Source organism: Oncorhynchus nerka, linkage group LG20 (assembly GCF_034236695.1).
Source record: "Oncorhynchus nerka isolate Pitt River linkage group LG20, Oner_Uvic_2.0, whole genome shotgun sequence".
Taxonomy (NCBI): Eukaryota; Metazoa; Chordata; class Actinopteri; order Salmoniformes; family Salmonidae; genus Oncorhynchus; species Oncorhynchus nerka.
In genome coordinates, this window is record NC_088415.1 from 23,949,039 (window position 1) to 23,973,307 (window position 24,269).

General features: G+C 42.7%; 1 pseudogene; it reads right to left on the reverse strand.

Moving 5' to 3' along the window:
- Nucleotides 1–39: 39 nt before the first annotated feature.
- Nucleotides 40–24,269, reverse strand: part of LOC115102107 (ataxin-1-like) — a 50,964-nt pseudogene continuing 26,734 nt past the window's right edge.

Consider the following 24,269-nt stretch of genomic DNA (forward strand, 5'->3'; position numbering starts at 1 on the left):
GCTGCCCCTCAGACCGCTGCCTCTCAGACTGCTGCCCCTCAGACCGTTGCCCCTCAGACCGCTGCCCCTCAGACCGCTGCCCCTCAGACCCCTGCCCCTAAGACTGCTTGTCCTCAGACTGCTGCCCCTGTCTGAGGTGTGTTAAGCAGAGATTGGGAGATGGGAAAGAGGGGTATGGGCTCATGCTTTGGGCAGCAGTGTGGACATCTTTAAAGTTGCCTGTTCTATGTCCTTCCCTGCAACCCTGCCTCGTGCTCTCACACAAGGAGGCTGTATTTGTGCTTGCGTGTGCGCTCTACTGCCACTTCCTCTGCTTGGAGCCGTGAGGTAAATTGGTGGTCTTGTCAATCCTAGTAGTTCCGGTGGGAGGAAGGAGGTCGGGGGCTGACCATCGCCTCTTGCGTGGGCGTGGCTGCTCCTGGGTGGGGGGGTCTACAGGGGGAGGAGGGAGAGGAGGAGGGACAAGAGCAGGGGAGGGATGAGGAAGAGGAGGGGGAGGGAGAGGAGGGGGCATATCCTCCCTGTGTGTGCTGGCCCTGGCCTGGGTGTGTGTCCTGTGGCCCCGGGGGACTGTGCGTGTGTGTAAGGGGGTGAGGGCCAAGCAGATGTCTCCCTCGCTGAGCTGGCGGCAGGACAGGCCGTAGAGCTGGGCGGTTCTCTGGGGACAGCAGGAAGACCAGCCGCGGTCACGTACGAAGAACGGGTACTCCACCAGAACCGTCAGTAACTCCTACATGCACAGAACAACAACAACATATTCACAACTGTGCTGGCATCTACATAGTTTTTACGAAGGATAGGAATTTCAATGAATGATTTCAACTATTGTTGTTGAAAGGAAATTTGTCACGTTTACATTACGTGAATAGAGCAGATTAAAAACGTTCGCTATTCTAGTGCCTTTTATAAATAAATGTAATTTATTGTCTAGCACTGACTCACATAGAAATATAGAGGATCGATGAGCCCCTGACCTGAGTGTTGCTGTCTGTGAGAAGGACCTGCAGGTGGTTGAAGCCGTGTGTGTTGCTGGGGCCGATAAGCAGCACGGTGCAGGTGCTCAGGTGGAACTCTGGGGAGGTGTCAGCACTCCTCAGGAAGTCCTCCGTCCTCAGCTCTTCCACACGCTTCAAACGACCTCCCACCAGCTCAATCAGAGAACCCTTGGCAAAGTGAGGTAGGAGCGCTGGGGGGATGTGGTGGGGGGCAGAGGGTGAGGCGGTCATGTGGGGAAGGAAGGGAGAGGCAAGGGGACGCGAGTACTGCTGCCCAGGAGAGAGCTCTCTGCTGTCTTTATTTCCGCCTCTTTTATTGTCTATCTCTCTGATGTCTCTGTCTCCTTCAGGCTCTCTTTCTCGCTCTTGTTCTTGTTGTCTGTCTCGTTCTCTGTCTTTCTCTGTGCTGTGGCTGTTGGGCTGCCCCTGGGTTGAGTGCTGTGAGTTCCTCATGGTGTACAGGCCATACAGAGAGCTGCCTGAGGGGCTGTACAGCGGGTAGCGCTGAGCCTGGGCCTGGGTACTGAGCTGGCTGGGCTGCAGGGTGGAGTAAACAGAAGCCAGGGAGTAGTAGACATGAGCCTCCGCCACAGAGCCCCCCAGGGGGTCCAGTAGCTCCCCTCTCCCTGCCCGGGTCTCTGCCCCATGGGGCTGGGGACTAGTGGGGATCAGGGTGGAAATCCCAGCCTTTGGTGTCCCACAGGGATCCCTGTCCTGCAGAGAGGAATGTGAGTCAGGGCCCTCCTGAGGTGTCGCTTGGAAATCTCTGAAACCTGCAAACTGCTCGAAACGCCCTGTGGGAACCTCCTGGTGTCTCCGTCTCCCGTTGGCATGGGAACCGTGGGGGCTGCCGCACAGCCTGGCACTGCCGCTGGGTTCGTTCTTGTACTCTCCTGAGGGGAGTGCCACCCTAGAGGCAGAGGCAGTCCTGCTGCCTGGCACGTCCAGCCCGTTGGGCCTCTTGCCCAGGTACCTGTGTCTGCCCTCAGTCAGGGAGTGGTCACGGGGGTAGAGGGAGGGCTGACTGAACAGGTGAGAGGGGGAGAAAAGAGAGGAGCTGTAGTCCCTTCGGCCTGTGTTGAAATAGGACCACATGTCTCTTGATTCAGTGGGGAAGGGGCTCTTAAAGGAGGAAGAGGATGAGGAGGGGGAGGGTGGCAGGATTTCACCTTGGAGACACCTGGAGTGATGGGGGAAGGGGGTGGGGAGAAGATCATCCCTTTTCCCTACCTGGTCTTTGAGGAAGAGAAAAGGGACGGAGGAGGGGTAGGCTAGGTGCCATGGCAGAGGGAGGGGGATACACGGGGATGGGAGGGGGTGGGATAGAGGGTAGCAGGCTGTGGCGGTTCGTCAAAGCCTCTTCGCTGCTCCCCCTGCCCCCCTCCCCCCTCCCTGAGCTGCTTGAGGGCCGGGTCCTGGGCGGCGTGGCGGGTGGTTTGAACTCGTCCAGGGGGGGGTGCTGGTTGGCCGAGCCATCCCGGAACTCCCTCTTCTTTGGGGGGAGGCACTCTTTGCCGCGGTCAGGGCTGGGATTCATGGGTGGGTGCCAGCGGCGGCGGGCACGGGCCCCTGTGTTTGGGCGATGGCTAGGTCACATGGGCCTCACAGGATAAAAAGGGGCGCAGAGAGAGGGATGGGCCTCCACACGGCATCACTGTCAGATCACTGTAACCACAGAGACAGGGCAAGAGGTGAGAGAGAGAGGGAGACAAAGTGAGGAAGTGGGAGGGGGGCAGAGAGAAAGAGAGATTGAGTGAAGTGTGTACATATCAGAGTGAAATGTGGACAGTCTGTCAGGCCTATCTGTCAAGAGTTGTCAGGACTTAGCAGTCAGACTGCTCTGATACACACAAACAAACCAATGCCTGACACAGATACAGGCAGAGAATGTTTTCTCTGGGCTGCAAATACAGCAATGCAGATTTGATTAGACAGCCTGGAGTCTCTGATGTCAGTAGAACTTCAGACAATGAATCCCAACCAGAACGCCTATTCTATCAACTCCAGTGGGCCAACTCTTGATAACCAACTACAGTTTGCGATCGTTGTAGTTGCTACACATATTAATTGCATTGCTGGTAATGTGGTCGGGACTGAAACTACCCAGTTTATTGGTCTCATTCAAGAAGCACATGAACTCCCACAAGTGTTCTAAAAATACGCTGCACATTGTGCGAACAGTGCAGTTCGGAGGCAGTGCAGTATATCTGTAAAAACACACATGCTGTATAAACTCCCAGCAGGAGGCGTTTCATCTCTCTCTCTCTGAGGATGGAACATAGAGATATGGTTTATTCTCATGAAGCGCCTCCCTCACACCCCTGAGGGCTGTTCCTCTATGTCCTATTTACTACCGCAGGTACACATACTTTCTTACACACGCATGGAGGCACACACACGCACACACACACACACACACACACACACACACACACACACACACACACACACACACACACACACACACACACACACACACACACACACACACACACACACACCCCTCAGGCTGCTATAACTCTATCTCACTCCCCCTGCGATGGACAGAGCTGGTCACCACCCACCCTAAGCTGAGAGGAACACTGTTGATATCACCAAGGGTGGTGTGTGTTTGAGTATATGTGTGTTTCCCTCCCTCTCCCTTTTGTGCCTTCAGAAAGTATTCACACCCCTTGACTTTTTCTACATTTTGTTTTCTTACAGCCGGAGTTTAAAATGCATTACATTTCGATTTTTTTTGTCTACACACAATACCCCATAACTTTAATAAAGGGGAATTATGTGGTTCGAAATTTTTACAAATGATAAAAAATGTAAAGTTGAAATGTCTTGAGTCAATAAGTATTCAATCCCTTTGTTACGGCCTAAATAAGTTCAGTAACAATGTGCTTAACAAGTCACATAATAAAATGCATGGACTAATAGGGTTTTCAGAATTTTTGAATGACTACCTTATCTCTGTACCCCAGACATTGAATATCCCTTTGAGCATGGTGAAGTTATTAATTACACTTTGGATGGTGTATCAATACCTCCAGTCACGACAAAGATACAGGAGTTATTCCTAACGCAGTTGCCGGAGAGGAAGGAAACCACTCAAGGATTTCACCATGAGGCCAATGGTGACTTTAAAACAGTTACAGCGTTTAATGGCTGTGATAGAAAACTGAAGATAGATCAACAACATTGTAGTTACTCCACAGTACCAACCTAATTGACAGAGTGAAAAGAAGGAAGCCTGTACAGAATAAAACATTTCAAAACATACATCCTGTTTGCAACAAGGCACTAAAGTTATACTGCAAAAAATGTGGCAAAGCAATTCCCTTTTTGTCCTGAATACAAAGTCTTATGTTTGAAGCAAATCCAATCCAACATATTACTGAGTACCACTCTCCGTATTTTCTTTACTCTATTTTTCATGGTATCCAATTGTCAGTAGTTACTGTCTTGTCTCATCACTACAACTCCCGTACAGACTCGGGAGATGTAAAGGCCGAGAGCCATGCATCCTCCAAAACAGAACCCAACCAAGCCGCACTGCTTCTTAACACAGCACACATCCAACCCAGAAGCCAGCCGCACCAATGTGTCGGAGGAAACACTGTACACCTAGTGACCTGGTCAGCATGCACTGCGCCCGGCCCGCCACAGGAGTCACTAGTGGGCGATGAGACAAGGATATCCCTGCCGGCCAAACCCTCCCTAAACCGGACAACGCTAGGCCAATTGTGCACTGCCCCATGGGTTTTGACTCAGGGGTGTGAATATTTATGTAAATGGATATTTCTGTACTTGATTTTAAATACATTTGCAAAATTATTTAAAAACACATTTTCACTTTGTCATTATGGGGTATTATGAGTAGATAAGTGAGAGAAAAACATCTATTTAATGAATTTTGAATTCTGTAACATAATAAAATGTTGAGTAATTCAAGGGGTATGAATTCTCCACCGCCCCACCAGCACAGCTCCCGCCGCTGTTACTGCCACCTCCACATAACGCCGACCACCCACCAGGCCTCTCCAACACTCACTACTCGGCTAGCCCGCACGGCTGTCTGCCCCGACTGACAATTCTTCCTGTCTCGCTACCTGCCACCATTAGGCATGTAAATCTTGGTTGGGAAAATAAATGCATGCCAGCAAAGCCACTACACAACAAAACACTAAACAATACATTAACTGCACTATAACGATGACAAATGGTGGCCACAAACTGTTAAGGCCTACATAAACTGTCCCAGCAGAAGAGTCCCTACAGCTGTCCCAACTTCTTACCACTACTACACCTGGCTATCAGCGGAGCCTTGTCTGGCAGTGAAACAGTTAATTCAGCCTCGTTTACTGCCTTTTAAAAAACATAGCTGATATGGCTGACTTGCTCAAACAAATGTGTTTTTTTTTACGGACAATTGAGATATACAAACTATGGCATACGAGCAGATAATACGAGCAGCGACGAGCAGATAAGAGGCAATCCGCTTAATATGACATTTGTCTAAAACAGGCTATATGGTGCATGTGCACCACCAAGTCAGAATAGTAGGCTGAATTATGTGGGGAAAATGGACCAAATTATTAGGGTGAGGCACATGGGCTACTAACATCTTACTACACAACATACACCTAGTATTACTTTCTTAGTGACAGTATGCATACTCCCTGGCATATTAAATCATTTATGCAGCAGCATACAATACCTTTTTGGGCTGTGCTCACTTTAACAGGGAAGTGGCGCGGAAGTCCTTCGTGGGCATATTTAGTCATCAAACTTTGTCATTAAAGTATGGCATTATGGTGCTTTCAAGACAACTGGGAACTCTGAAAAAACAAGGTTGAATCATGACGTCAGTGATCTTCAGGTCAGAGCTCTAGAAAGAGGCCGAGTTCCCGACATGCAATTACGAGTTGAATGTCTGAGCAAAACATTTTCCCAAGTTCCCAGTTGTCTTGAAATCACTGAAATATAAGATTTCCACGTTTCCAGATGTTTAGAACGTGGCAGAAGTCATGCTGTATTGACAGTATGGTCAGCATTGAATGTTTATCATTTTAAGCTTGGAAAAGACACCCTTAAACCCAGACTTAGACCACACACCCACTCCACTGAATAGCAGGCTAGTGATAGCTTTGCAATGCTTGCAGGTAGTCACTGATTCCTTCCAAACTACTCATTGTTGAATTTGCGATTTCCAACTTGTTGTGTAATGTTTATATCCAATGGCCGATGAGCACCGATACGTTTTATCGATAATTTATCTTCCTTATTTCTCTTTATATGACAAGGATTTGCTAGTAGATTGTTGACTTGATGCATGATGATGACTGCTAGCTTGATCTGTTAACATGATCAGTCCAATCAAAGCAAATGTAGATATAATGTGATTTGATGTCATTTTATCTGTGGCCAATGACCTTGAGCCTTCTTGGATGGGCACTTCCAAAGCAACTCTATGGCAGCACCCAAGGGGCTTGAATTTTCAAGCTCTACCAGTAGATTTTACGGTGATGTTGTGTCCCCATGAGTGACAGAACATTTAGCCAATCATGGTGCAGCTAGTGAACATAACCAACCCCTATGCTCCGTATTTTCCACTGGCTGCCCCACTACCACAGAAAGCACTGAGCTAGGCTGAAACACCTGTATTTTGGAGCTCACTTTTGGAGCTCACTCAAGTTTGTATGCAGATTTATTCATTCCAAACATTTTTTTTGACATTGATTGCAAACTGATATGTGACACGTATTAATGCCAATATAACATGCAAAACAGGCAACAACAAAAAAAGTAGATACACTACTCCAGGAATTTACTTTAAGGCCCAATGCCTCCATTTTTATTTCAATATCAAATCATTTCTGGGTAACAATTAAGTACCTTGATGTAAACGTTTTTGATTACAATCTATTTTTTAAAACTATTTCTCAAGCAAGAATTTTGCTAGCATTGTCTGGGAGTGATCTGAGTGGGGAGGGGGAGGGATATGTAATCTGAAAATGAAATGTTATTGGAAGAGAGGTTTGGAACTCTCATTGTTGTTGGTCTATATGAACATATACACCAGTCAGGCCAAAACCTGTTGATTAGAAGGGCCTGTGTAGATTGTATTTTCAACCAGCAACTATCAGGAAACAAAACTAATACAATTTTTCACCACTTTTATAGTGTTTTCATTTCATCAGCTGTCTTACAATATGATACAAAACACAGAATTATTATTTTTTGACTGCACTGGGCTTTTACGTGTTAGGGAAGGTGGTAGGACAGTCTGGCATATATTGAGGGTTGGATTGGAGTAGAATCAATGGGAATTTAAGAGATTTTTATTGAAAAGCACAACAGTCATCTGTGCCGAAGCAACCACATTTTCGGAGAATCACAATTTATCCCATAAATGTATTGATGTAGATGTCAAAATGTAGAGATAACACTAACTTCCTGAAAGAACTAAGGCATGCTTAGGAATCTGACAGGTGAGGTTTTTCACCTTGGAAAGTACCCAAACTCCTAATCGTCTCCTAAGCGATTGTTAACTGTATAACGGTATGTATAGACTATTGTTCTAAGTCTAAGTTTATCAGGGAGAAAGCAAGACTGCTCACTGCTATAGTACAATTTGAGTTTACGTGGCAAAATGCTCTCTTGGGGGCATGGTTACAGAGAACAGTCATCTCCAGAATAACAAGGCAATACACTGGTGCCAGCTAATCCCATCATCCAGAGCCACAAGAAGCTATTCCCTCCGCAAGGCTATCAAACAAGCTAAGCGTCAGTATAGAGACAAAGTAGAATCTCAATTCAACGGCTCAGACACAAGAGGTATGTGGCAGGGTCTACAGTCAATCACGGACTACAAGAAGAAAACCAGCCCAGTCACGGACCAGGATGTCTTGCTCCCAGGCAGACTAAATAACTTTTTTGCCCGCTTTGAGGACAATACAGTGCCACTGACACGGCCTGCAACGAAAACATGCGGACTCTCCTTCACTGCAGCCGAGGTGAGTAAAACGTTTAAACGTGTTAACCCTCGCAAGGCTGCAGGCCCAGACGGCATCCCCAGCCGCGCCCTCAGAGCATGCGCAGAACAGCTGGCCGGTGTGTTTACGGACATATTCAATCAATCCCTATACCAGTCTGCTGTTCCCACATGCTTCAAGAGGGCCACCATTGTTCCTGTTCCCAAGAAAGCTAAGGTAACTGAGCTAAACGACTAACTGAGTAGCACTCACTTCCGTCATCATGAAGTGCTTTGAGAGACTAGTCAAGGACCATATCACCTCCACCCTACCTGACACCCTAGACCCACTCCAATTTGCTTACCGCCCAAATAGGTCCACAGACGATGCAATCTCAACCACACTGCACACTGCCCTAACCCATCTGGACAAGAGGAATACGTATGTGAGAATGCTGTTCATCGACTACAGCTCGGCATTCAACACCATAGTACCCTCCAAGCTCGTCATCAAGCTCGAGACCCTGGGTCTCGACCCCGCCCTGTGCAACTGGGCACTGGGACTTCCTGACGGGCCGCCCCCAGGTGGTGAGGGTAGGCAACAACATCTCCACCCCGCTGATCCTCAACACTGGGGCCCCACAAGGGTGCGTTCTGAGCCCTCTCCTGTACTCCCTCTTCACCCACGACTGCGTGGCCACGCACGCCTCCAACTCAATCATCAAGTTTGCGGACGACACAACAGTGGTATGCTTGATTACCAACAACGACGAGACGGCCTACAGGGAGGAGGGGAGGGCCCTCGGAGTGTGGTGTCAGGAAAATAACCTCACACTCAACGTCAACAAAACTAAGGAGATGATTGTGGACTTCAGGAAACAGCAGAGGGAACACCCCCCTATCCACATCGATGGAACAGTAGTGGAGAGGGTAGTAAGTTTTAAGTTCCTCGGCATACACATCACAGACAAACTGAATTGGTCCAGTCACACAGACAGCATCGTGAAGAAGGCGCAGCAGCGCCTCTTCAACCTCAGGAGGCTGAAGAAATTTGGCTTGTCACCAAAAGCACTCACAAACTTCTACAGATGCACAATCGAGAGCATCCTGGCGGGCTATATCACCGCCTGGTACGGCAACTGCTCCGCCCACAACCGTAAGGCTCTCCAGAAGGTAGTGAGGTCTGCACAATGCATCACTGGGGGCAAACTACCTGCCCTCCAGGACACCTACACCACCCGATGTTACAGGAAGGCCATAAAGATCATCAAGGACAACAACCACCCGAGCCACTGCCTGTTCACCCCGCTATCATCCAGAAGGCGAGGTCAGTACAGGTGCATCAAAGCTGGGACCGAGAGACTGAAAAACAGCTTCTATCTCAAGGCCATCAGACTGTTAAACAGCCACCACTAACATTGAGTGGCTGCTGCCAACACACTGACACTGACTCAACTCCAGCCACTTTAATAATGGGAATTGATGGGAAATGATGTCAAATATATCACTAGCCACTTTAAACAATGCTACCTAAGATAATGTTTACATACCCTACATTATTCATCTCATATGCATACGTATATACTGTACTCTATATCATCGACTGCATCCTTATGTAATACATGTATCACTAGCCACTTTAACTATGCCACTTTGTTTACATACTCATCTCATATGTATATACTGTACTCGATACCATCTACTGTATCTTGCCTATGCTGCTCTGTACCATCACTCATTCATATATCTTTATGTACATATTCTTTATCCCCTTACACTGTGTATAAGACAGTAGTTTTGGAATTGTTAGTTAGATTACTTGTTGGTTATTACTGCATTGTCGGAACTAGAAGCACAAGCATTTCGCTACACTCACATTAACATCTGCTAACCATGTGTATCTGACAAATAAAATTTGATTTGCTTTGATTTGCTTTGATAAAGAGGGAAAGTCAAGTCAATTCCAATGTGCCTGCCAATCTTCCATCCCACAGCAGCAGAGTGACAGAGGGAACATTTATGCTGACTCTGATGCTCTCTGAGGAAAACCTTTACATATTCACACTAAAGCTGAAGAAAAACTCCTTCACCTCTCACACAGGAGGGCTGAGAAGGCACACACATGCTCACGCTCACACTCGCTCACACACAGAGGCACGCGCATGCACACATGCTCACGCTCACACTCGCTCACACACAGAGACACGCGCGTACACAGATGCACACACACACGCACACAGCAACACACATTCTTATTGCACAGTGCGTGTGTGTATGTGTGTGTGTGTGCATCTGTGTATGCGCGTGCCTCTGTGTGTGAGCGAGTGTGAGCGTGAGCATGTGTGTATGCGCGTGCCTCTGTGTGTGAGCGAGTGTGAGCGTGAGCATGTGTGTATGCGCGTGCCTCTGTGTGTGAGCGAGTGTGAGCGTGAGCATGTGTGCATGCGCGTGCCTCTGTGTGTGAGCGAGTGTGAGCGTGAGCATGTGTGTGCCTTCTCAGCCCTCCTGTGTGAGAGGTGAAGGAGTTTTTCTTCAGCTTTAGTGTGAATATGTAAAGGTTTTCCTCAGAGAGCATCAGAGTCAGCATAAATGTTCCCTCTGTCACTCTGCTGCTGTGGGATGGAAGATTGGCAGGCACATTGGAATTGACTTGACTTTCCCTCTTTACTTCTTGTGGCTCTGGATGATGGGATTAGCTGGCACCAGTGTATTGCCTTGTTATTCTGGAGATGACTGTTCTCTGTGGTTGGAGGGTTGTGGTAATGTTAAATCCTTTGCTTTTACATATACTCAAAGCATGTGTAATGCATATCAAGAAATACAAATGCTAGATAATATCAACAGGCTTTGATGTCAATGAGGAATTTGTGAACTGTAAAAGTGAAATTTGTGAAATATTTTCAAACTGCCTCTCCCCCTCTCCATCCTCTCCACCAGTGATGTAGTGGTACAAAAAAAGGTGTGTAAACTCTGATTGCTGGCCGCGGTGAAAAAAGTAATAGTCCCTATACTTTCAATGGATTTTTCTGCATAAGGTGGGTAAACTGTCAAGCAAAAAATGAAACGTGGGTAACCTGCGTTTACTTGAGTTTACCATCCACCACTGCTCTCCACAGGAAATACACGTAGTGTTTTATTAACCTAGTGTCCTGCATAAGAATGATGCAGAACCTCCATTCAGCATCTGACCACAGAGAGGACCCAGATTGACTCAGCTATTCCATCTCCTCCATAAACAACTAGATCAACAGGTGTGTCCACACCAATACATCTCCACTCTCACTCATAAACAAGTTCTGTATAAAACTCAAAGTCAATCCATTTAAATACTTATCACAGTTTTGATATAAAAAGAGAGAATAGAGGGTAAAGAATCTTAATTAATTCCAAGGGTGAATTTGTTATGCAGTAGTCAAATTCATCTAGCTAAACAACAGTTAGACATAAAAAAAGAGCAGTTGAGAACACAAGAGAACAGACGGGTTGATGGAGTTGGTTGTGATGAATGGATCCAAAGTACAGCAACTGACCTTAGAGTGGGCTGCTGACCAGAGTGTTGTCTGAGTGTTGGTGGCCATACAAGCTGCAGTCATCCAGGGGATCAAGCCCCTCCCCCCAGACTGCTTCCTACTTTACCTCCACAGCACTAATAGAAACACCAGCAACAGCTGCCAGTCACACCCTGTCACACAGCGATGTATGTGAGAAATAGAACAAGCAAGCCCACAAGTGAGAATAACACTGAGAAGCCTTGAGACTGCGCGTGTCAGTGTGTCAGCATGTGTATGAGCGTCAGTGCCTAACTGGGACTGTGTGTGTGTGTGTATATAGACTTGAGGAAATGAGTAATATCTAGCAGTGAGAAGCCTGTCTGCTATGCAACGAGCCACATAAGCAGACCATTTGCCGCTACCACCCACTCACCTTACTGTGAAAGGGATGGACAAATGCACGTGCGCGCACACACACACACCATAAATCCACTATGACCCTTTAAACAAATATTCTCCTTTCTACACAAGTGTGTGTTGTCTTCAATTAGAAAGAGAAAAAACAGAGATAGTTGATGAGAGACTGGGAGGGACAAGGGATGGTCTCATCCTACACACTTTAGGTTTAGCTGCTGCCTCTGACTCAAAGCTAAACCTTACTACATCTCTCTCACTATCTCTCTGTCTCACACACACACACACACACACACACACACACACACACACACACACACACACACACACACACACACACACACACACACACACACACACACACACACACACACACACACACACACACACACACACACACACACACACACACACACACACACACACACACACACACACACACACACACATGGGACCCAGGGAATGCATTGAACCCACAGTGCAATAATTCAAGCCGTGAGAGACTAAAGCTCCCTGTAGTATTGTGTAAAGTAGCTGCTGAACAATTCTGATGACAGAGATTAATGAGGAAGCCCATTCAGTGTCTTAATTGATTCTCTACGATATCTAAAAACTAATTAGAACCAGTAAAACACAAAGAGAAATCTAAGACTAGAAATGTCATTAAATTATTAGTCATGTTTAAGACCACTAAAATGACCATAATCTCACAGCTCACTCACAAAACTGCATGCTAACACCAACATAACCACGTACGTGTGCAGACGCACACAAACACACACACACACACACACACACACACACACACACACACACACACACACACACACACACACACACACACACACACACACACACACACACACACAGATGTAAGGATTGGGGAAACCCCCATCTGCAAGATGTAAAGTGTAGTTTTGCATACCATCATACATGCACAGAATCTCTCCAAAACATCCATGTATAATGTACTAGATCACACAAACGTGGACGTTGCTGTAAAGCGGAAAAGACAGATAGCTAACATTCACACCATTACCAATGTGTTAAAACATGTCCTTTATATTCCCCTGATGCTGTGGTAGAGGGGGCAAACTTTTACAATCTGTTAACCGCTATTTTCTAAATCATTCAGTCTAAGAAATCAAACCTTAGGCTGATGGGGCTGTTCCATAAAAGAGCAGCTAAACCCGTTCTGCTATTATATAGGGTACTGTATATACTGTAGTACCCATTCCATCAACATGCTGCTATAATGATATAGTACTGTATATACTGTAGTATTAATCTTCTTATTTTGTTTTTAATAAATAAATAATTAACCTAAATAAATAACTAAAGTGTAACCACAATTGACCAGTGAGAATATATTTTTTAGCAAATATTGAATGAATTGGGACTTTTTCAATCCTTTCAATTGCTGTAATTTATTTAATCATGTATTTATTGGAACTATAAATGTAATAAACCATGAACTCCAACTATAAGAAATGTTAGATATCACTCAGTAATACATCATCGGGCAAATACTATTTTACTTAAAATATTTCAATGAATGTTGATCTGAAAAGCAAAAGCAACAGTTATATCCCCAAAAGAAAGCCCATTCAGTATCTGAATTGAAAAAGCAGCCATTGAATAAATACTGTGGAGACCGCAGATGAAAATAATAGTGAATTTGATGTAACATTCCTTTCACAGGTAAAGGTAAAAAGACTTGAAAGATGTGTCTGTCGATCTGTCTAGAATAGCAGACATTCACACCCTTGCCTATGTGTTATATGTGATGTAGAGGATCAATTAGTTTCAGTTGGAAGGGTACAGTACAGAACTAAAATTAACAATGTGTTGACTGAGATTACAATTTCACGTGATAATGTGCTTTTCTCTTGCTATGATTTAAATCCAATGCAATCTAATATATCTATACTAGGTAAGATTTACATTGTGGCTTAGAGAAAACAAACTACTCTTCTGCTTCTTCTTCTAATTCTACTACTACAACTATAACAACTACTACAGCTACTACTACTACAACTACTACCTCTACAACTATTATTACTACTACTGCTGCTACTACTACAACTACAACTACTACTACTAATACTACAGCAACTACTATCTCTACAACTATTACTGCTACTGCTGCTACTACTACTTCTACAACTACGACTACTACTTCTACTACTACTACAACTACAACTACTACAACTACTACTATTACTACTGCTGCTACTACTACTACTACAACTACTACAACAACTACTACCTCTACAACTATTACTACTACTGCTGCTACTACTACAACTACTACTTCTACAACTATTACTACTACTACTACTACTACTACTTCTACAACTACGACTACTACTTCTACTACATTGACTACTACTACAACTACTACCTCTACAACTATTACTACTACTACTGCTGCTACTACTACAACTACTACTACTACAACTACTACCTCTACAACTATTACTACTACTACGACTACTGCTACTTCTACAACAACTACAACTATTACTACTACTACTGCTGTTGCTACTACTACGACTACAACTACTACTACTACTACAACTACTACTACTACAACTACTACTTCTACAACTATTACTACTACCACAACTACTACCGCTACAACTATTACTACTATTACTGCTGCTACTACTACTACTACAACTACTACTACTACAACTACTACCTCGACAACTATTACACTACTACTGCTACTACTACTACTACTACTACAACTACTACCTCTACAACTACAACTACTACTACTAATACAACTGCTACTACTACAACTACTACATCTACAACTATTACTACTATTACTACTACAACTACAACTATTACTACTACTACTACAACTACTACCTCTACAACTATTACTACTACAACTGCTGCTACTACTACTACTACTACTACTACAACTACAACTACTACTACTACAACAACTACAACTATTACTACTACTACTGCTACTACTACTACTTCTACAACTACTACAACTACTACCTCTACAACTATTACAACTACTACCTCTACAACTATTACTACTACTACTACTGCTGCTACTACTACAACAACTACTACCTCTACAACTATAACTACTACAACTACTACTTCTACAAATATTACTACTACAACTACTACTACTACAACTACTACCTCTACAACTATTACCACTACTACTACTGCTACTACTACTACAACTGCTACCTCTACAACTATTACTACCACTACTACTGCTGCTACTACTAATACTACAACAACTACTACCTCTACAACTATTACTACTACTACTACAACTACAACTACTACTACTACAACAACTACTACTTCTAGAATTAATACTATTACAACTACTACTACTACAACTACTACATCTACAACTATTACTACTACAACAACTACTACAACTACTACTACTACAACTACTACTACTACAACTACTACATCTACAACTATTACTACTGCTACTACTACTACTACTTCTACAACTACAACTACTACTACTACAACTACTACTACTACAATTCCTATCTCTACAACTATTACTACTACTACTGCTGCTACTACTACAACAACTACTACCTCTACAACTATTACTACTACTACTGCTGCTGCTACTACTACTACTACTACTACAACTACTACAACTACTACTACTCCAATTACTACCTCTACAACTATTACTACTACTACTGCTCTTACTGTTACTACTACAACTACAACTACTACTACAACTACTAATGCTGCTACTACTACGACTACAACTACTACTACTACTACTACTACTACTACCACTACTACTACTGATGCTGCTGCTACTACTACTATGACTACTACAACTACTATTACTACTACTACTATGACTACAACTACTACTCCAACTACTACTACTACTACTGCTGCCGCTGCTATTACTACTGTGACTACTACAACTACTATTAGTACTACTACTACTACAATAACTATCAAAACGTATTGTACTACTATTGTCCTAACATTAACGTGTGTAATAAAATCCAAATTCTTAAGTTAATTTCCATGTATGATTGAAAATAGATTTCTATGTATGCTTGATAAAGTTCCAGTCATCAGCAGTGTGTAAATATAGAAGCAACAGATCAGTCATAGTGAAAGGGGAACAGAGAACAAGCACACTACTCATCAAAGTGTGTGTCTTTACAAGCGATGGAGAAATGACAGTACATATTGGGCTAGGGTTGCACTATGCCATATTTTTTTTCATATTGAGAGCCTATGGTCCTTTGTCTGAACAGAAGATTGCAAATAATGCACTTCTTAGAATTACATCTAAAAGAGAATCTAACTCCCCTGTCCCAAATCTCTCTCTCACTCACACACACACACACACACACACACACACACACACACACACACGCAATTCGATTGAAACATGCCGTTCTGTCCAGCAGGAATGACATTACTCATGAAGGCATTATTGTACTCTAAATGTCAGTCAGGCATTGAGTATATAGTGCGACAAGAAAGGTCAAATGACTTAAAACAAACCAAATGGGTGAAAGGGCTTTAGGAGTGTAGCAAGGTCAAAATCGTTCACGATACCAGACAGGAGCAGAAGCTTACAGTTTTTTTCCAACTGCTTACACACAAAATCTTGTCATGTCACACGATTTTTGAAACCTCTCACTCAAAGTGCAAAACTACACATCAAATATCCAAAACCATAAGCTATTTCTCAGCCTTTGACTCAGTTATCAATTGCATAAAACACTTTTTTCAAAACACTACACACAATTCTCTACCTAAAACACAGAAATCTAACAGGAAGTGACTTGCTTTCCTTTTCCAAACACAACCAATCAAAATGCTACACTTATTCACCAGGTCACACACACACACTCCTCACATGTGCAAACACTAATAGCTTAACTGATCACTAACCAATCACTGCTTTACTGTAGTATAGGCCTATAAATAGGTCAAAGGTCAGATTACCTGTTTTGAACAATGGATGCCAACAATGGACAGAGAGCAAGAGGAGTAGGTGGGAGAGGAAGAGGAAGAAGAGGACAAGGGCAAAGAAGAGAAGGAAGGATAGCCATCTCTGATGAGATTAGGGCAACACTTGTTGATCATGTGATCAACCACGGTTTGACCATGACAGAGGCTGGACTGAGAGTCCAGCCCAACTTGAGTCGATTTACAGTGGCGTCCATAATTCGAACCTTCAGAAATGAGAACAGGTATGCAACTATCTAATGACTATTTTAGCATTACAGTAATGTACAGCCGCTTCTCCAGGCAATGGCGGACGCATGTGGGGACATAGAGGTTGCCTCTGTCCAAGGTTGGATACGCCATGCTAGGTGATACTTCCCTCGATGTTTGGCAAGAGAAAACGTATCTTTTGATGTGGACGAAGTATTGTGGCCAGACCCAGGCCGGAGAAGAGATGATGCCTAATAAATATTTTCTGTTTCTACATTGCATTGGTGTTTACAGTGTACTTGTTACCCCTCTCAGCCGATTACTTTCACTGTAGAACATTGTATTGAAATGTAGATTTTAGCCTATGAAAGACCAAAGAGCTTTAGATTTAGAACAACAGTGTTTACATGGTATATCCAAAAATGTACTATTATGAAAGCAGTGTTTGCCATTTGATGCAAATGCTTCATTCTGACATGTGTTTATGGCATTTTGAATGTAGTGTTACATTTTGAAGGAGATGTGAGGCATTTTGCATTTTGTGTGTGCAGTTTTGGGAATTGTGTGTAGAGTTTTGAAAAAAGGAGACAGCTTTGAAAAACGTGTGTAAGCAGTTGGAAAAAACTGTAATTGTTTTCCACATGAGGCAGAGGATAACGTCATTAAAACAAAAAATGAGTTTGAATGAGAATGCTGTTTTGTATTGTTCTCCCCGTATGAGTAGAGGGTATATGGTGTCTTATCACGTTTCAGCACATAGTGGCAATGCGTGATGGATGTCTGATGCAGCAAAAATGTGTTGCTGAAAGTAACAGATCCCTCCATCCATAGAGAGAAGAGGAGAGAGGAGAGGAGAGAGGGCATGCAGGCTGTATTTAGGCCCTACATATGCCTACACATGTTTTCCTTTGTCTAAGTATAGTAAGTGAATGTGTCTGTGTATGTGTGTGTGTGAGAGTTCTACTCCCTCCATGTGTGTGGTGGCTTACTCTACAGGGTGCCTGAGGTAAGCCAGTGAGTGGCCAGGGTGATATGGGAGATAGCTGATTGGGCTACAGGCCAGGTCAGCCTTACAGGTCCTGACCCATTTTCAAACAGGATGAGCCAGCCCAGCCTACCACTGAGGCTGAGCTGATGGCTCAGAAGTTACTACTAACACAAACACACGGTCAGATACACACACAGCTAGACAGACAGATACACACACACACACACACACACACACACACACACACACACACACACACACACACACACACACACACACACACACACACACACACACACACACACACACACACACACACACTTCTGATGGCTCAGAAGTTACTACTAACACAAACACATGGTCAGATACACACACAGCTAGACAGACAGATACACACACACACACACACACACACACACACACACACACACACACAGATATACACACACACACACACACACACACAGATATACACACACACACACACACACACAGACGGACAGACAAATCAAAGTGTATTTGTCACGTGAGCCAAATACAGCAGGTGTAGACCTTACAGTGAAATGCTTACTTACTACAGTCCCTTAACCAACAGTGCAGTGTTTACGTAACAAATGGGTATTAGGTAAACAATAGATAAGTAAAGAAATAAAAGTAAAAAAGTAAAAAATAACAGTAGCGAGGCTATGTACAGGTGGTACTGGAACAGAGTCAATGTGTGGGTGCATCGGTTAGTCTGGCTATTTGAGGTAATATGCACAGTTCAAGTCGGAAGTTTACATACACCTAAGCCAAATACATTTAAACTCAGTTTTTCACAATTCCTGACATTTAATCAGAGTAAAAATTCCCTGTCTTAGGTCAGTTAGGATCACCACTTTATTTTAAGAATGTGAAATGTCAGAATAGTAGAGAATAGTAGAGAGAATGATTTATTTAAGCTTTTATTACTTTCATCACATTCCCAGTGGGTCAGAAGTTTACATACACTCAATTAGTAGTTGGTAGCATTGCTTTTAAATTGTTTAACGTGGGTCAAACGTTTCGGGTAGCCTTCCACAAGCTTCCCACAATAAGTTGGGTGAATTTTGGCCCATTCCTCCTGACAGAGCTGCTGTAACTGAGTCAGGTTTGTAGGCCTCCTTGCTCGCACACGCTTTTTCAGTTCTGCCCACACATTTTCTATAGGATTGAGGTCAGGGCTTTGTGATGGCCACTCTAATACCTTGACTTTGTTGTCCTTAAGCCATTTTGCCACAACTTTGGAAGTATGCTTAGGGTCATTGTCCATTTGGGAGACCCATTTGCGACCAAGCTTTAACTTCCCGAATGATGTCTTGAAATGTTGCTTCAATATATCCTCATAATTTTTCCCCCTCATGATGCCATCTATTTTGTGAAGTGCACTAGTCCCTCCTGCAGCAATGCACTCCCACAAAAAAGAAAAGTACAATTTTTGTCCCCATGTGCAGTTGCAAATCATAGTCTCGCTTTTTTATGGTGGTTTTGGAGCGGTGGCTTCTTCCTTTCTGAGCGGCCTTTCAGGTTATGTCGACATAGGACTTGTTTTACTGTGGATATAGATACATTTGTACCTGTTTCCTCCAATATCTTCACAAGGTCCTTTGCTGTTGTTCTGGGATACATTTGCACTTTTTGCACCAAAGTACGTTCATTTCTAGGAGACAGAACGCGTCTCCTTCCTGAGCGGTATGACGGCTGCGCAGTCCCATGGTGTTTATACTTGAGTACTATTGTTTAATTTAAAATATATATATATTTTTTTAAATAATAAGAATTCTTTTTTACATTTTTTTATTTTTAGGGTTGGATCAGCTCAATATTGCAGAAAGAATGTTGCTTCCATCAATGTAAATGTCTGCATCACACATACCTATATAGACATACAGTACATATTTTCTACATACATACTTTCATACTTTCTATTTGTAACTGTGCTATTTCACAAAAGTTCTGAACCTATATACATTTTACAGACCCCGTATGTTTTACATGGTTTATCTTGTTATTAGTCCCACCCTTCAGCTCCATTCAACCACTCCCATCTGTCTCTCAACATCATCCATTTTGGATTTCTATTTGCCATATATTTTTCAACTGTGCTGCTTCACAAACGGATTGAACCTCTCTATTTTCATAGCTTCTACAGATTGTAAATTAAAAATATATTTTTTGCTAAAATAATTATTATATTATTGATTGATTGACTATGGCTTTTCAAATCACCCAGTATTGCTATCTGCAGCATTAGTTCTAGACAAATGTTGCAATTCTTCAGCCATTCCTGGACCTGTGACCAAAAACGAGCTACATACGGACAATACCAAAATAAATGATTTAATGACTCTGCCTCCTCACAGCAGAATCTGCAGAGCTGGGAAGATTGTATCCCCCATATATATAACATTCTATTGCTTGCAAGATTTTTGCATATTAATTTTTTTTTTAAAGTTTTTGAATCTGGCATTGATTTGTGTATCAATTCATAAACCATGTGCCATGGAATGGGTACATCAAATATCTCTTCCCAACTATTTTACAATTTATACAGCAGAGCTGTCAGTTTTTTGTTCCTTAAATGAAATTGGTATATGTTTTTATTTATCACACTTTTCTTTAACCATTTATGTTCTTTAATACAGGGCCGACATACAAGTTCCTTACTTTTTCCCCTTCTACTGTACATGCCTCTTCCATTTCTGTGGTAATGCTGCAATTAATTAGTTGTAATTTGGGGTAGAGCAGATGTTTCCTTAAGTCCGTGTTAGCTGTATGTGTGGCATAACTTCACCAGTCCTATTTATGATATCATTCACTAAAATTATATCTTTTTTAAACATTTCTTCGAAAAATACGTTTTATTTCATCAATTAGTATATTTGAGTTTAACCACAATATTTGTTGAATTATATGTTCTGTCTTTTCAGGTGGATTAAACTGAAATTGTAACCAAATTTCTAAGGCTCGTTTAAAAAAACAACAACTATATTTTGGAGATGATTTATTTTTCAAACAACCACAACCAAAAGTGAGCAAGTGTAATCTGAATAAAGGGAAAAAGGCCCTTCTTGAACATAGGATGAGACATTCTTACCAATTTACTAGAGAACCAGTTTGGATTTAAGTATATCTTTTGTATGACTGATGCCTTTAGTGAGAGGTCTAATGCTTTAATATTTAATAATTTCTGCTCTCCGAATTCATATTCGTTATATAAATAGGCTATTTTAATTTTGATATATATATATTTTTTAAATAAATTAAAAAGCAGGTCACAAGGTGTAGGCTAAACCATAAGCAAATAGGTAGACTGTGATATGACTAAACAGTTCATCAGTGATTTTTCCACAAATAGACAGGTATTTTCCTTTCCATGGTAGCAAGATCTTATCTATTTTTGCTTTCTTTCTAGAAAAATTTATTGGAGTGAAATAATTTCTTTCTTTTGGGATTTGTATACCGAGTATGTCCACATCTCCGTCAGACCAGTTAATTGGTAAACTACATGGTAATGTAAAATTAACATTTTTTAGTGATCCAATATGTAACATAGTACACTTATCATAATTTGGTTTTAATCCAGAGAGGATAGCAAAAGTATCTAGATCCTCTATGAGGCTGTGGAGAGATTCTAATTGTGGTTTTAAAAGAAAACATGAATCATCAGCGTACAATGACACCTTAGTTTTTAAGCCACGGATTTCTAATCCCTTAATAATATTGTTTAATCTCATTTTAACAGCTAACATTTTGATGGTCATAATAAATAGATATGCAGATAGTGGACAACCGTGTTTTACTCCTCTAGATAGTTTAAAACTTTCTGAGATGTAGCCATTATTTACTATTTTACACCTAGGGGTATTATACATAATTTTAACCCAAATTATAAGAAATTCCCCAAAATTAAAATATTCTAGGCATTTATATATAAACTCCAGTCGTACTTTATCAAAAGCCTTTTCAAAATCAGCTATGAAAACCAGGCCTGGTGTCCCCGTTATTTCATAGTATTCTATTGTTTCCAGTACTTGTCTTATATTATCTCCAATGTATCATCCATGTAAAAAAACCTGTCTGATTAGGATGAATAATATCTGACAATACTTTTTAAATTCTATGCGGCAAGCATTTTGCTAGGATTTTTGCATCACAACATTGAAGTGTAAGAGGTCTCCCATTTTTTAAACGGACTGGATCTTTATATATAACATTTGGGTCCTGTTTCAGTAATAATGCTATCAGACCTTCTTGTTGCGTGTCTGATAATCTACCATTTATATAGGAGTGGTTAAAACATGCTAATAATGGTCCTCTGAGTATATAAAAAAATGTTTTGTATACTTCCACTGGTATGCCATCCAGCCCTGGAGTTTTCCCCTCCTTGCGTACTATTGTTTGTACAGATGAACGTGGTACCTTCAGGCATTTGGAAATTGTTCCCAAAGATGAACTAGACATGTGAAGATCCACAATTTGTTTTTTGAGGTCTTGGCTGATTTCTTTTGATTTTCCTATGATGTCAAGCAAAGAGGCACTGAGTTTGAAGGTAGGCCTTGAAATACTTCTACAGGTACACCTCCAATTGACTCAAATTATGTCAATTAGAAGCTTCTAAAGCCATGACATCATTTTCTGGGATTTTCCAAGCTGTTTGAAGGCACAGTCAACTTAGTGTATGTAAACTTCTGATCCACTGGACTTGTGATACAGTGAATTATAAGTGAAATAATCTGTCTGTAAACAATTGTTGGAAAAATTACTTATGTCATGCACAAAGTAGATGTCCTAACCGACTTGCCAAAACTATAGTTTGTTAACGAGAAATTTGTGGAGTGGTTTAAAAACGAGTTTTAATGACTCCAACCTAAGTGTATGTAAACGTCCGACTTCAACTGTACAGTACATGTAGGATTAGTTAATGTGACTATTATTATGACAGAAGGCAAGAACCCGTTGCAGACACAGGATGCATATGGTTGGAGTCTTACAATGTTTATGAATCCAAAAGCAGTAGGCAAGAGAATGGTCATGGACAGGCAAAAGGTCAAAACCAGATGAGAGTCCAGGAGGTACAGAGTGGTAGACAGGCTCATGGTCAAGGCAGGCAGATTGGTCAGGCAGGCGGGTACAGAGTCCAGAAACAGGCAAGGGTCAAAACCCGGAGGAATAGAAAAAGGAGAATAGCAAAAAGCAGGAGAACGGAGAAAATGCTGGTTGACTTGGAAAAACAAACAAGATGAACTGGCATAGAGAGACAGGAAACACAGAGATAAATACCCTGGGGGAAATCAGCGACACCTGGAGGGGGTGGAGACAATCACAAGGACAGGTGAAACAGATCAGGCGTGACAACTATGCATAGATCATAAACAGAGAGTAGCAGCAGCGAAAAAGAGGGGTTGGCAGGACACAATACATTGTCCGGGTAGCCATTTGATTAGCTGTTCAGGAGTCTTATGGCTTGGTAGTAAAATCTATTGAGAAGCCTTTTGGTCCAAGCCTTGACGCTCTAGTAACGCTTGCCATGCGGTAGCAGGGAGAACAGTCTATGACTGGGGTGGCTGGAGTCTTTGACAATTTTTAGGGCCTTCCTCTGACACCGCCTGGTATAGAGGGCCTGGATGGCAGGCAGCTTAGCTCCAGTGATGTACTGGGCCGTACGCACTACCCTCTGCAGTGCCTTGCGGTCGGAGGCTGAGCAGTTGCCGTACCAAGCAGTAATTATACCAGTCAGGATAGTCTCAATGGTGCAGTGGTAGAACCGTTTGAGGAACTGAGGACCCATGCCAAATCTTTTTAGTTTCCTGAGGGGGAAAAGGCTTTGTCGTGCCCTCTCCACGACTGTCTTGGTGTGTTTGGACCATTCTAGTTTGTTGGTGATTTGGACAGCTCTCAACCGGCTCCACTACAGCCCCATCGATGAGAATGGCGGCGTGCTCGGTCCTCCTTTTCCTGTAGTCCACAGTCATCTCCTTTGTCTTGATTACGTTGAGGGATAGGTTGTTATTCTGGCACTACCCAGTCAGGTCTCTGACCTCCTCCCTATAGGCTGTTTCGTCGTTGTCAGTGATCAGGCCTACCCCTGTTGTGTCGTGTGCAAACTTGATGGTGTTGGAGTCATGCCTGGCCATGCAGTCGTGGGTGAACAGGGAGTACAGGAGGGGACTGAGCATGCACACCTGAGAAACTCC